This window comes from Dendropsophus ebraccatus, chromosome 13, assembly GCF_027789765.1.
Source record: "Dendropsophus ebraccatus isolate aDenEbr1 chromosome 13, aDenEbr1.pat, whole genome shotgun sequence".
In the NCBI taxonomy this organism is placed as follows: Eukaryota; Metazoa; Chordata; class Amphibia; order Anura; family Hylidae; genus Dendropsophus; species Dendropsophus ebraccatus.
The window spans coordinates 18,936,139-18,952,031 of NC_091466.1; the positions used below are offsets into that span (position 1 = coordinate 18,936,139).

The window sequence follows — 15,893 nt, forward strand, 5'->3', positions numbered from 1 at the left end:
CTGTATATAACTACACTGTATTTAACAGCACTGTGCCCTGTATATAACTACACTGTATATAACAGCACTGTGCCCTGTATATATAACTACACTGTATATAACAGCACTGTGCTCTGTATATATAACTACACTGTATATACCAGCACTGTGCTCTGTATATATAACTACACTGTATATAACAGCACTGTGCTCTGTATATATAACTACACTGTATATAACAGCACTGTGCTCTGTATATATATTACTACACTGTATATAACAGCCCTGTGCTCTGTATATAACTACACTGTATATAACAGCACTGTGCTCTGTATATATAACTACACTGTATATAGCAGCACTGTGCTCTGTATATATAACTACACTGTATATAACAGCACTGTGCTCTGTATATAACTACACTGTATATAACAGCACTGTGCTCTGTATATATAACTACACTGTATATAACAGCACTGTGCTCTGTATATAACTACACTGTATATAACATCACTGTGCTCTGTATATATAACTACACTGTATATAACAGCACTGTGCCCTGTATATATAACTACACTGTATATAACATCACTGTGCTCTGTATATATAACTACACTGTATATAACAGCACTGTGCTCTGTATATATAACTACACTGTATATAACAGCACTGTGCTCTGTATATATAACTACACTGTATATAACAGCACTGGGCTCTGTATATAACTACACTGTATATAACATCACTGGGCTCTGTATATATAACTTCACTGTATACAGGGCCGCCGATAGGGCAGTACAACCGGTACTGCCGTATGGGGCCCGGACCCTAAGAGACATGGGGGGGGCCCGGCGGGCCCGCCTTGCCCCCCCCCGACCGCTACCCCCCCCCCCCCCTCCCGACCGCTACCCCCCCCCCTCCCGACCGCTACCCCCCCCTCCCGACTGCTACCCCCCCCTCCCGACCGCTACGCTAGGGGGGCCCGCACGGCCCCCCTTGCCACCTGGGGGGGGGGGTTGTGCCGCTTCGGTCCGGTGAGCTTCCGGCACACGCTGCCTCTATCACTGTCCGGAAGCTCACAGCTGCAGCCCTGCGGTCCTTCTCTCCTGCTCAGCAGCGGCGCATGTGACGTCATCGCGCCGAGCAGGAGAGAAGTTCCTGGACCGCGGGGCTGCAGCTGTGAGCTTCCGGACAGTGATAGAGGCAGCGTGTGCCGGAAGCTCACCGGACCAAAGCTGCATGGGAAGGGGGGACCTGCCTCACCTGCCTCTGCTCCTCTGCTCCCCCGGCCGCTCCCTCTTCCCCCAGCCTCTCCTCCTGTACCCCCCCCCCTCCAGCCTCTCCTCCTGTACCCCCCCTCCTGTACCCCCCTCCAGCCTCTCCTCCTGCACCCCACAGCCTCACCCAGCCTCTTCTCCTGCACCCCTCAGCCTCTCCTCCTGCACCCCACAGCCTCTTCTCCTGCACCCCTCAGCCTCTCCTCCTGCACCCCACAGCCTCTTCTCCTGCACCCCCCAGCCTCTCCCCCAGCCTCTTCTCCTGCACCCCCAGCCTCTCCTCCAGCCTCTCCTCCTGCACCCCACAGCCTCTCCTCCTGCACCCCACAGCCTCTCCTCCTGCACCCCACAACCTCTCCCCCTACCCTACCCTCCTGCACCCCCAGCCTCTCCCCCAGCCTTTCCGTCAGCACCCCCCCAGCCTCTCTGTCAGCACCCCCCAGCCTCTCTGTCAGCACCCCCCAGCCTCTCCTCCTGCACCCCCTAGCCTCTCCACCAGCACCCCCAGCTGCTCTCCCTGCCCCCCAGCTGCTCCTCCTGCCCCCCATCTTCTCCCCCTGCCCCATCTGCTCCTCCGCCTGTCCCCCATCTTCTCCCCCTGCCACCCCAGCTGCCCAATCTTCTCCCTGCCACCCTAGCTGCCCCCTATCTGCTCCCCCTGCCTGTCACCCCAGCTGCTCCTCCTGCCCCCCATCTACTCCCCCTGCCACCCCAGCTGCTGCCCCGAGCTGATCCCTCTGCCCCACATTGCTCCCTCTGCCCTCCCCAGCTGCTCCCCCTGCCCCTCTCACCCCAGCTGCTCCCCCTGCCCCCATCTACTACCCCTGCCCCTCTCACCCCAGCTGCTCCCCCTGCCCCCCATCTGCTCCTCCTCCTGCCCCCATCTACTCCCCCTGCCCCCAGCTGCTCCCTCTGCCTCCCCAGATTCTCCCCCTGCCACCCCTAGCTGCTCCCCCTCCCCGTCACCCCAGCTGCTCTCCTTCCCCCTGTCACCCCAGCTTCTCCCCTTCACCCCAGCGGCTTCCCCTGCCACCCCCAGCTGCCTCCCTTCCCCATTCACCCCCAGCTGCCTGCTTGCAGACTAGTTGTGGTCAGAGAAGTCTTCTTGATTGCTGCGCCAGATGGAGAAGAAAGCAAGAAGCGACGGCAATCGGAGAAGACGTCACCTGTGAGTCATTAGTAACTGCACTGTAATCACTTCTATAGTGTGCAGAGCCTGTGTACCATTGGGGTCTAAATGGGTCAGTGTATTGTTTGCGTTAGTGTACTGACACAGGTCCGGGGTCACTACAGTACACTAGCGCAAATTTTTAAACTAGGACCCAACTACAACAGCCGCAGGCACTACAACTCCCAGCATATCCTGAGGGCTGCAGACTGTCAGTAAATGCTGGGAGTTGTAGTGCCTGCAGCTGTTGTAGTTGGGTCTGCTTTGTAGCATATAAGAATACATAGATCTGTGGGGGCTCAGTGCAGGGAAGTGACCCCAGAACATCACTAATAGGGGACAGAACAAAACCATCTCCCCCTATCCCCTATTAGTGATGTTCTGGGGTCACTTCCCTGCACTGAGCCCCCACAGATCTTTGTATTCTTATATGCCACAAAGCATTCAGTGTATAGGACCCAACTACAACAGCTGCAGGCACTACAACTCCCAGCATGTACTGACAGTCTGCAGCCCTCAGAGTATGCTGGGAGTTGTAGTACAGTGTAGACAGATGTATTGCTGGACCTTCAGGGCTGATGGTTGTCACCCACAGATTGCAGCCACCAGGAGCCTCTGCACACAGTGATTTATTACAGGGTTGTCCTCTCAGAGACTACAACTCCCAGCATACCCTGAGAGCTGTATAAATGTAGGGATTTGTCACAAATACAGATGAATTCAGGAAAGGAGCGGGTCAGCATGTCGTGTCTCACTGGTTCTATATTGGTGGGCCCCAGGTGCCCCAGTCCGACACTGGACAGAAGCGGCCCCCAAACTAAGAAGTCCCCGGCCTCCTTCCTTCCTCCATCACATTTGTTTGATGAGAACAGCGGGCATCAAGCAGAGCGACACCCAAGTGCCAGGGTATATACCATGCATGTACAGTAATGGGGGGGGGGGGCGCCTCAGCGTGCAAAGTGCCTAGGGCAGCATAAACTCTAAATACAGGCCTGGCTGCCGGCACTTCATACCAGCAGCCTATGGGAGGCCTGGCCGTGACCTCTCCGGCAGGCGTGATCATGTGACGTCATCACGCCTGCCGCAAGTCCCGTCCCTGCGGCTCGCAAGATGGAGCCCGAAGAGGAGGAAGAGCTGCTGCCTGCACAGCGCGGATTAGGTGAGTAGGATGTTTGTTTTTTTAGGGGCACCTCGGGGGCATTATTAGTTCATGGGGGGCACCTCTGGGGGCATTATTAGTGTATGGGGGCACCTCTGGGGGCATTATTAGTATATGGGGGCACCTCTGGGGGCATTATTAGTATATGGGGGCACCTCTGGGGGCATTATTAGTATATGGGGGCACCTCTGGGGGCATTATTAGCTCATGGGGGCACCTCTGGGGGCATTATTAGCTCATGGGGGCACCTCTGGGGCATTATTAGTGTATTGGGGCACCTCTGGGGGCATTATTAGTATATGGGGGCACCTCTGGGGGCACTATTAGTGTATGGGGCACCTCTGGGGGCATTATTAGTATATGGGGGCACCTCTGGGGGCATTATTAGTATATGGGGGCACCTCTGGGGGCATTATTAGTTGATGGGGGGCACCTCTGGGGGCATTATTAGTTCATGGGGGGCACCTCTGGGGGCATTATTAGTATATGGGGGCACCTCTGGGGGCATTATTAGTATATGGGGGCACCTCTGGGGGCATAATTAGTATATGGGGGCACCTCTGGGGGCATTATTAGCTCATGGGGGCACCTCTGGGGGCATTATTAGTGTATGGGGGCACCTCTGGGGGCATTATTAGTGTATGGGGGCCACCTCTGGGGGCATTATTAGTATATGGGGGCACCTCTGGGGGCATTATTAGTGTATGGGGGGCACCTCTGGGGGCATTATTAGTGTATGGGGGCACCTCTGGGGGCATTATTAGTATATGGGGGCACCTCTGGGGGCATTATTAGTGTATGGGGGCACCTCTGGGGGCATTATTAGTGTATGGGGGCACCTCTGGGGGCATTATTAGTATATGGGGGCACCTCTGGGGGCATTATTAGTATATGGGGGCACCTCTGGGGGCATTATTAGTTCATGGGGGGCACCTCTGGGGGCATTATTAGTTCATGGGGGGCACCTCTGGGGGCATTATTAGTATATGGGGGCACCTCTGGGGGCATTATTAGTATATGGGGGCACCTCTGGGGGCATAATTAGTATATGGGGGCACCTCTGGGGGCATTATTAGCTCATGGGGGCACCTCTGGGGGCATTATTATTAGTATGGGGGCACCTCTGGGGGCATTATTAGTGTATGGGGGCACCTCTGGGGGCATTATTAGTATATGGGGGCACCTCTGGGGGCATTATTAGTGTATGGGGGCACCTCTGGGGGCATTATTAGTGTATGGGGGCAACTCTGGGGGCATTATTAGTATATGGGGGCACCTCTGGGGGCATTATTAGTGTATGGGGGCACCTCTGGGGGCATTATTATTGGTGAACATATACAAATCAAACAGCCCCCCAGACCCTCGAAATTCAATAACCCCAAAGGGGGCATTGCCTAGTACTCAACAGCATTCTGAATACAGGGGAACCCCTACCCCACTCTTGTATAAGTTTTAGTCTCCATCATAATGAGCCCCGCTGGGCTTGTAGACACGCTATAAATTGTACGTTGCAGGGGTGAATATAACGCACTGCATACAGAGCACAAGAGGCAGCTATACAAGTAAGTGTCTGTATGGGGACATTTACATTGCACCTTAGTTTCTACAATTTTATAACTGTATAACAGAGGTTACATTTTAAGCCACTGGGAAAATGGGTTATATGAGCCAGTTCTCTAGAATTGATCGGAACCAAATTATACCTCCCAGCAAGGCGTGGGGCGAACAGACTATTTTTTTTTTTTATTAATGTGGGGGGCCCAGACACTTTGGTTGTATGGGGCCCCGAAATTCCTGATGGCGGCCCTGACTGTATATAACAGCACTGTGCTCTGTATATATAACTACACTGTATATAACAGCACTGTGCTCTGTATATAACTACACTGTATATAACAGCACTGTGCCCTGTATATAACTACACTGTATATAACAGCACTGTGCTCTGTATATATAACTACACTGTATATAACAGCACTGTGCTCTGTATATATAACTACACTGTATATAACAGCACTGTGCTCTGTATATATAACTACACTGTATATAACAGCACTGTGCTCTGTATATATAACTACACTGTATATAACAGCACTGTGCTCTGTATATATAACTACACTGTATATAACAGCACTGTGCTCTGTATATATAACTACACTGTATATAACAGCACTGTGCTCTGTATATATAACTACACTGTATATAACAGCACTGTGCTCTGTATATATAACTACACTGTATATAACAGCCCTGTGCTCTGTATATATAACTACACTGTATATAACAGCACTGTGCTCTGTATATATAACTACACTGTATATAACAGCACTGTGCCCTGTATATATAACTACACTGTATATAACAGCACTGTGCTCTGTATATAACTACACTGTATATAACAGCACTGTGCTCTGTATATATAACTACACTGTATATAGCAGCACTGTGCTCTGTATATATAACTACACTGTATATAACAGCACTGTGCTCTGTATATATAACTACACTGTATATAACAGCACTGTGCTCTGTATATATAACTACACTGTATATAACAGCACTGTGCTCTGTATATATAACTACACTGTATATAACAGCACTGTGCTCTGTATATATAACTACACTGTATATAACAGCACTGTCCTCTGTATATAACTACACTGTATATAACAGCACTGTGCTCTGTATATATAACTACACTGTATATACCAGCACTGTGCTCTGTATATAACTACACTGTATATAACAGCACTGTGCTCTGTATATATAACTACACTGTATATAACTGCACTGGGCTCTGTATATATAACTACACTGTATATAACAGCACTGTGCCCTGTATATAACTACACTGTATATAACAGCACTGTGCTCTGTATATTTAACTACACTGTATATAACAGCACTGTGCTCTGTATATATAACTACACTGTATATAACAGCGATGTGCTCTGTATATATAACTACACTGTATATAACAGCACTGTGCTCTGTATATATAACTACACTGTATATAACAGCACAGTGCCCTGTATATAACTACACTGTATATAACAGCACTGTGCTCTGTATATAACTACACTGTATATAACAGCACTGTGCTCTGTATATAACTACACTGTATATAACAGCACTGTGCTCTGTATATAACTACACTGTATATAACAGCACTGTGCTCTGTATATAACTACACTGTATATAACAGCACTGTGCTCTGTATATATAACTACACTGTATATAACAGCACTGTGCCCTGTATATATAACTACACTGTATATAACAGCACTGTGCTCTGTATATAACTACACTGTATATAATAGCACTGTGCTCTGTATATATAACTACACTGTATATAACAGCACTGTGCCCTGTATATATAACTACACTGTATATAACAGCACTGTGCTCTGTATATATAACTACACTGTATATAACAGCACTGTGCTCTGTATATATAACTACACTGTATATAACAGCACTGTGCTCTGTATATAACTACACTGTATATAACAGCACTGTGCTCTGTATATATAACTACACTGTATATAACAGCACTGTGCTCTGTATATAACTACACTGTATATAAGCAGCACTGTGCCCTGTATATATAACTACACTGTATATAACAGCACTGGGCTCTGTATATAACTACACTGTATATAACAGCACTGTGCTCTGTATATAACTACACTGTATATAACAGCACTGTGCTCTGTATATAACTACACTGTATATAACAGCACTGTGCTCTGTATATATAACTACACTGTATATAACAGCACTGGGCTCTGTATATATAACTACACTGTATATACCAGCACTGTGCCCTGTATATAACTACACTGTATATACCAGCACTGTGCTCTGTATATAACTACACTGTATATAACAGCACTGTGCTCTGTATATATAACTACACTGTATATAACAGCACAGTGCCCTGTATATAACTACACTGTATATAACAGCACTGTGCTCTGTATATAACTACACTGTATATAACAGCACTGTGCTCTGTATATATAACTACACTGTATATAACTGCACTGGGCTCTGTATATATAACTACACTGTATATAACAGCACTGTGCCCTGTATATAACTACACTGTATATAACAGCACTGTGCTCTGTATATAACTACACTGTATATAACAGCACTGTGCCCTGTATATAACTACACTGTATATAACAGCACTGTGCCCTGTATATATAACTACACTGTATATAATAGCACTGTGCTGTGTATATATAACTACACTGTATATAACAGCACTGTGCCCTGTATATATAACTACACTGTATATACCAGCACTGTGCTCTGTATATATAACTACACTGTATATAACAGCACTGTGCTCTGTATATATAACTACACTGTATATAACAGCACTGTGCTCTGTATATAACTGCACTGTATATAACAGCACTGTGCCCTGTATATATAACTACACTGTATATACCAGCACTGTGCTCTGTATATAACTACACTGTATATAATAGCACTGTGCTGTGTATATATAACTACACTGTATATAACAGCACTGTGCTCTGTATATAACTACACTGTATATAACAGCACTGTGCTCTGTATATATAACTACACTGTATATAACAGCACTGTGCTCTGTATATAACTACACTGTATATAGCAGCACTGTGCTCTGTATATATAACTACACTGTATATACCAGCACTGTGCTCTGTATATATAACTACACTGTATATAACAGCACTGTGCCCTGTATATAACTACACTGTATATAGCAGCACTGTGCTCTGTATATATAACTACACTGTATATAACAGCACTGTGCCCAGTATATATAACTACACTGTATATAACAGCACTGTGCTCTGTATATATAACTACACTGTATATACCAGCACTGTGCTCTGTATATATAACTACACTGTATATAACAGCACTGTGCCCTGTATATAACTACACTGTATATAGCAGCACTGTGCTCTGTATATATAACTACACTGTATATACCAGCACTGTGCTCTGTATATATAACTACACTGTATATAATAGCACTGTGCTCTGTATATATAACTATACTGTATATAGCAGCACTTTGCTTGTTAGAAAATAACCCAACCCAAGAAAATAAAAGTAAACTGCAGAGGTTTTTGGGATCATACGTAGAAAGAGGAGCGAAAAACTGGTATCTAATACAAAAAGATCCAATTTTATCACAAATATACCCGGATAGACCTATAATAACCTTTAGACTATGTTCACACTATGTATGTGTGCGGCTGTATTTTTTATGCGGCTGTAAATGTGCGGGTGAAACTCCGGCCGTGGGAAAAAATAGACATGCGGCTCGAAACATACGGTCATTTACTTGGAAATCTGGTTCAACTAAAAATAACAAATAAAATCTTAAGAAAGTGATGCAAACACCTCTGGATGCATCTGGGAAAGCAGGGAAACAGTTTACATGAATTGCTATTACCGGGGTTTGCGATCCTCTGCAGTAATGCCGATGTCTCTCATGGTTAATATATTGAATTAATAGAACACATTTTCGTTGTAATAAAGTCCCTTTCATTGTTCAATAATTTAATTTAAACAAATCCATCATTTTGCAATTAAATATACTGTTAAAATAAATATATATATAAATAAATGTATATTTATATATATTTATTTTTTGACAGTATATTTAAAGGACAACTCCGGCGAAAAAATTTTTTGGCTTATTTAACACACATTACAAAGTTATATAACTTTGTAATGTGGTTAAATACCCGGTCTGGCCCCCTTCCCCCACGTTCCGACCCCCCACCCCCCACCCCGGAAGTTAAAGAATATATACATTACCTATTACGGTCGTCACGGTCCTCTTCTCTGGTGTCGGGTGATGTCAGAGCTGGGGGCGGTCCGGGTCTTCTTCCTTCTCGGCGTCTTCATTGAGAGTGAATGGGAGAGAAAAGGCTGCTGGTGCACATGCGCACCAGCAGCCTTTTCATTGGCTGGAGCGCATCACATGGTTTCCAGCTTGCTCAGCCCTGATTGGCTGAGCTTGCTGGAAGCCATGTGATGCGCTCCAGCCAATGAAAAGGCTGCCGGTGCGCAAGCGCGCTGGCAGCCTTTTCTCTCTCATGGACCCGGAAGAAGGAGACATCGCTGGACGGCAGACGCAGGTGACGGTGAGGCGGACGGCGGGCGAATGGAGTGGCGATCGTCACCGGAGGGATGGTGAGTATGGTGTCTGTGTGTGTCTGTGTTTTTTTTTTTTTTTGGGGGTCCCGCCGGAGTTGTCCTTTAATTGCACAATGATGGATTCGTTTAAATTAAATTATTGAACAACGAAACTGATTTTATTTAAACGAAAATGTGTTTTATTAATTAAATATTAATTAGTACAGGAAGCTCCAGTAAGCCGTTTTTTTTTTCAAATAAATAAATAATTAAAAAAAAATGCATAGGGTCCCCCCTATTTTTATAACCAGCCGGGTTAAAAACCAAACGACAGCAGCCTGGTAACACCAGGGTGGGAAGAGCCATTAGTTTAGGCCCTCCCCAGCCTAAATCTTACCAGCCTGCTGCCGCCCGGTCCAGGAGCGCCAATTTTGATGCTCCGGGACCACTGGCACCCGGCTCTTCCCAGTACCCCTGGTGGCATTGGGTACTGGGGTAATAATGGGGGGTTAGTGTTAGCCATTTTATACCGGCTAACACTAGGCCCCAACTTAGTAATGGATTCCGTCTATTAGACGGCTTCCACTACTAAGTCTATAAAGTAAAGAAATAAAGACAAGACACAAGTTAAAAAAAAAATTTTATTCAGATAAAAACACCCCCACACCCCTCATTGACCATTTTATAAAAAAAAAAAAAACAACCGCTGGTCATCGACGTAGTCCACGAAATCCGACGTAATCCACAGGATACCGATATCTGAAAAACAAAAAGGGAGAAACACACAAAAAACACACAAACAGGAGCACAACACCCATCATTGTGAGCGGTGTTGTGCTCCTTACAGTATGCAGCATCTTTACAGATCGCTGCTTACAGTCTGACCCCCAAGGGGTTAAGGGAGGATGTATTGCATCCCCCTTAACCCCTTGGGGGCCAGACTGATGTCAGACTGCACCCATCCCAGCAAGGAAGGGGTTAACTGACCCCCCCCTTCCTTGCTGGGAGGGGTGCAGTGCTGGGGAGGGTGTGGGGAGAGCTCTATACTCACCCCCATGTGTCCTCTTCGCTGGTCCGCAGCACAATGAAGTCACTGTACTGCGGACCGGCTCATTATATGTGCTCTCAGCCGAACAGCCAATCAGCTGAGCGCACATATAATTCTAAATGTTTCTTCTAATAATGCTATTGTGATAACATAATTAGAAGAAACATTTGATGTTTTAATTAAAGTAAAGTGATGATTAGTACAGAAAGCTCTATTGCCGGCAATATGAATTAACGGCTTATGGAGCTTCCTGTACTAATTAATATTTAATTAATAAAACACATTTTCGATGAAATAAATTCAGTTTCGTTGTTCAATAATTTAATTCTAACGAATCCATTATTGTGCAATTAAATATACTGTCAAAAAATAAATATATAGATAAATATACATTTATTTATATATATATTTATTTTAACAGTATATTTAATTGCACAATGATGGATTCGTTAGAAATAAATTATTGAACAATGAAAGGGACTTTATTACAAAGAAAATGTGTTTTATTAATTTAATATATTAACTATTAGAGGCATCGGCATTCGGCATCATTGCCGGCTATTTTTGAAGTACTCCGTACGGACCGCCTGTCAATCCACGGCCGCATTTCCAGCCGCAAACAATGGTCTTGTTCATTTTTTACTGGTCCGTTTACGATCGGGCCGTAGATTCATACATAGTGTGCACTGTGCAGCCGCATATCCTATACTTTCCAGCGTACGCATGAACCACCAAAAATACCGCCGCACAATTACAGCCGCAAATACAGCCGCACACTTACATAGTCTGAACCTAGCCTAAAAAGGTATAAAAACCTAAAAGATGTGTTAGTTCATAGTAGATATAAAGAGAAAAAAAGATCCTTCTTGGCTAAAAACAACGGCCCCAAAAGGTTTGTACAAATGTAGAAACTGCGCCTGGTGTGAACAGTGTCTTACGACAAAAGCAGTAACACTAGGCGGATATACATGTACCATAAATAATTTCATCTGCTGTAAAACAAGGTGTAGTGTATGCCATCGTATGCGATTGTGGCGTACACTACATAGGTAAAAGAGTGAGGAACTTAAATAGGAGATGTTATGAGCATATATATTCATGTAAAACAACAAAGGGGCAACCAGGTTAGTAAAGCATGTAGAGGAAATTCATGGTGGTCATGTTAATTGTCTAAAGTTTGTCGGCTTAGAAGGCGTATATAATAGAGCTGGACAAGACATAAATACAGTGCTGCTACAAAAAGAAGCGCGTTTCATATTGAAAACTAGAGCACAAGCAGATATAGGCTTAAATGATAAGATAGAATTATAGATGTTTATTTAGTCACCGCAATTTGTATAAACGGAGCTATTACTGTTTTTAAATGTCTTTGTAACGCCCATCTCTGCACGTCACTGGGTGAGTGTTTTTAAATCCCAGGACATACACGAGAGGCGAGATCTGAAGAAGCGCGCATGCGCGCGAACCAGCTGTTACCTGTGTTCCATTAGGTGAGCGGCGTACTGTGAACAAGCCCATGTTGTCCGGCACTTTTAAAGTATACTGCATGAAATAAAGAAGATCACACTATAGGGTGAGGGCCCTTTCAGTCCTTTTCCTATACGGACTATGATGCTATTTTTCTATATCTGTGGAAAGTGAGCACAAACCAGTGATCAAGCTAAGTGTCAGATACAATGCCCCGTTACTAGTAAAAGCGCCCCCTGTACACAGATACAATGCCCCGTTACTAGTAATAGTGCCCGCTGTACACAGATACAATGCCCCGTTACTAGTAATAGCGCCCCCTGTAGCCACATACAATGCCCCGTTACTAGTAATAGCGCCCCCTGTAGCCACATACAATGCCCCGTTACTAGTAATAGTGCCCCCTGTAGTCAGATACAATGCCCCCTGTTACTAGTAATAGTGCCCCCAGTAGTCAGATACAATGCCCCCTGTTACTAGTAATAGCGCCCCCCTGTAGCCACATACAATGCCCTGTTACTAGTAATAGCGCCCCCTGTACACAGATACAATGCCCCCTGTTACTAGTAAAAGCGCCCCCTGTACACAGATACAATGCCCCGTTACTAGTAATAGTGCCCGCTGTACACAGATACAATGCCCCCTGTTACTTGTAATAGTGCCCCCTGTACAGATACAATGCCCCGTTACTAGTAATAGCGCCCCCTGTAGCCACATACAATGCCCCGTTACTAGTAATAGCGCCCCCTGTAGCCACATACAATGCCCCGTTACTAGTAATAGTGCCCCCTGTAGTCAGATACAATGCCCCCTGTTACTAGTAATAGTGCCCCCAGTAGTCAGATACAATGCCCCCTGTTACTAGTAATAGCGCCCCCCTGTAGCCACATACAATGCCCCGTTACTAGTAATAGCGCCCCCTGTACACAGATACAATGCCCCCTGTTACTAGTAATAGCGCCCCCCTGTAGACAGATACAATGCCCCGTTACTAGTAATAGTGCCCCCTGTAGCCAGATAAAATGCCCCCTGTTACTAGTAATAGTGCCCCTGTAGTCAGATACAAGGCCCCGTTACTAGTAATAGTGCCCCCTGTACACAGATACAAGGCCCCGTTACTAGTAATAGTGCCCGCTGTACACAGATACAATGCCCCCTTCCACTTGTAATAGTGCCCCCTGTACAGATACAATGCCCCGTTACTAGTAATAGTGCCTCCTGTAGCCACATACAATGCCCCGTTACTAGTAATAGTGCCCCCTGTAGACAGATACAATACCCCCTGTTACTAGTAATAGTGCCCCCTGTAGACAGATACAATGCCGCCCGTTACTAGTAATAGTGCCCCCTGTACACAGATACAATGCCCTGTTACTAGTAATAGTGCCCCCTCTACAGATACAATGTCCTGTTACTAGTAACAGTGCCCCCTGTGGCCAGATACAATGCCTCCTGTTACTAGTAATAGTGCCCCCTGTAGTCAGATACAATGCCCCCGTTACTAGTAATAGTGCCCCCTGTAGCCAGATACAATGCCCCCTGTTACTAGTAATAGTGCCCCCTGTAGTCAGATACAATGCCTCCTGTTACTAGTAATAGTGCCCCCTGTAGCCAGATACAGTGCCCCCTGTTACTAGTAATAGTGCCCCCTATAGCCAGATACAATGCCCCCTTTTACTAGTAATAGTGCCCCCTGTAGCCAGATACAATGCCCCTGTTACTAGTAATAGTGCCCCCTGTAGTCAGATACAATGCCCCCTGTTACTAGTAATAGTGCCCCCTGTAGCCAGACACAATGTCCCCTGTTACTAGTAATAGTGCCCCCTGTAGTCCGATACAATGCCCCCTGTTACTAGTAATAGTGCCCCCTGTAGCCAGATACAATGTCCCCTGTTACTAGTAATAGTGCCCCCCTGTAGCCAGATACAATGCCCCCTGTTACTAGTAATAGTGCCCCCTGTAGCCAGACACAATGTCCCCTGTTACTAGTAATAGCGCCCCCCCGTAGCCAGATACAATGCCCCGTTACTAGTAATAGTGCCCCCTGTAGTCATATACAATGCCCCCTGTTACTAGTAATAGTGCCCCCTGTAGCCAGATACAATGCCCCCTGTTACTAGTAATAGTGCCCCCTGTAGCCAGATACAATGCCCCCTGTTACTAGTAATAGTGCCCCCAGTAGCCAGATACAATGCCCCCTGTTACTAGTAATAGCGCCCCCTTTAGCCAGATACAATGCCCCCTGTTACTAGTAATAGTGCCCCCTGTAGCCAGATACAATGCCCCCTGTTACTAGTAATAGTGTCCCCTGTATCCAGATACAATGCCCCCTGTTACTAGTAATAGTGCCCCCTGTAGCCAGATACAATACCCCCTGTTACTAGTAATAGTGCCCCCAGTAGCCAGATACAATGCCCCCTGTTACTAGTAATAGCGCCCCCTTTAGCCAGATACAATGCCCCCTGTTACTAGTAATAGTGCCCCCTGTAGTCAGATACATTGCCCTCTGTTACTAGTAATAGTGCCCCCTGTAGCCAGATACAATACCCCCTGTTACTAGTAATATGCCCCCTGTAGCCAGATACAATGCCCCCTGTTACTAGTAATAGTGCCCCCTTAGCCAGATACAATGCCCCCTGTTACTAGTAATAGTCGCCCCTAGTAGTCAGATACAATTGACAGCTGTTAATAGTAATATAGCGTCCCTGTTAGCCAAGATACAATAGCCCCTGTTTATCTAGTAATAGTGCCGCACCTGTTAGTCAGATACAATTGCCCGCCCTGTTACTAGTAATAGTGGCGCCCCTGTAGTCAGATACAATTAGCCCTCTGTTACTAGTAATAGCGCCCCCTGTAGCCAGATACAATAGCCCCCTGTTACTAGTAATAGCGCACCCTGTAGCCAGATACAATGCCCCCTGTTACTAGTAATAGCGCACCCTGTAGCCAGATACAATGCCCCCTGTTACTAGTAATAGCGCCCCCTGTAGCCAGAAATAAAACATCCAGTAACAATAATTCTTTAGCCAGTAATAATGCCCCCAATAACTAGTAATGTTGCCCCTTTCCCCATCTCTTATATTCTCTATACTTTTCTTCAACTTCAGGTTCTGTATTTTACCTTTGTGCAATATCAAAATGGTGTGAAGTAGAATTGGCCCAGTTGCCCCTAGCAACCAACCAGATTCCACCTATTATTTTCCAAAAAATCTGTAAGGAAAGAAACGTGGAATCTGATTGGTTGCTAGGGGCAACTGAGCTTTACAGCCCTTTGATAAATCTCCCCCCAAACCCCAGAAGTGACCCCAGTCTCCCATAGACCGAGCAGGCGGGGAGAGGAGGAGGAGATGTAATAATAATATAAGTCATTTCTGAAAAAATATGCTAAGTAATTTATTGTTTGAGCAACTTTATCAACTATCAGTATATATCTGTACTGCTGCTGGGACATAGACAAAGATTTTATTCACCTTAGCAAAAAAAAAAAAAAAACGCAACATAATAATATATTGCCAATAATCCACTATTTATTATGTAATAATATAGACAATACAATTTTATCATTGTACATTTTACCCTATTTCCTCTCATTACTATTTCCAGTGTCTGTAATGTTCATTTCAGTGATCAATAAAGTTT

The 15,893-nt window shown here is 45.4% G+C and overlaps 1 long non-coding RNA gene across 3 annotated transcripts in view; it reads right to left on the reverse strand.

Annotated features, from left to right (window-relative positions):
• Nucleotides 1-15,893, reverse strand: part of LOC138770690 (uncharacterized) — a 51,134-nt gene that overhangs the window by 34,489 nt on the left and 752 nt on the right. For all 3 annotated transcript variants that reach the window (XR_011359486.1, XR_011359485.1, XR_011359484.1), the window contains exon 2: nt 12,264-12,415. This is a non-coding gene — a long non-coding RNA (uncharacterized lncRNA). The remainder of the gene's footprint in view (nt 1-12,263; nt 12,416-15,893) is intronic.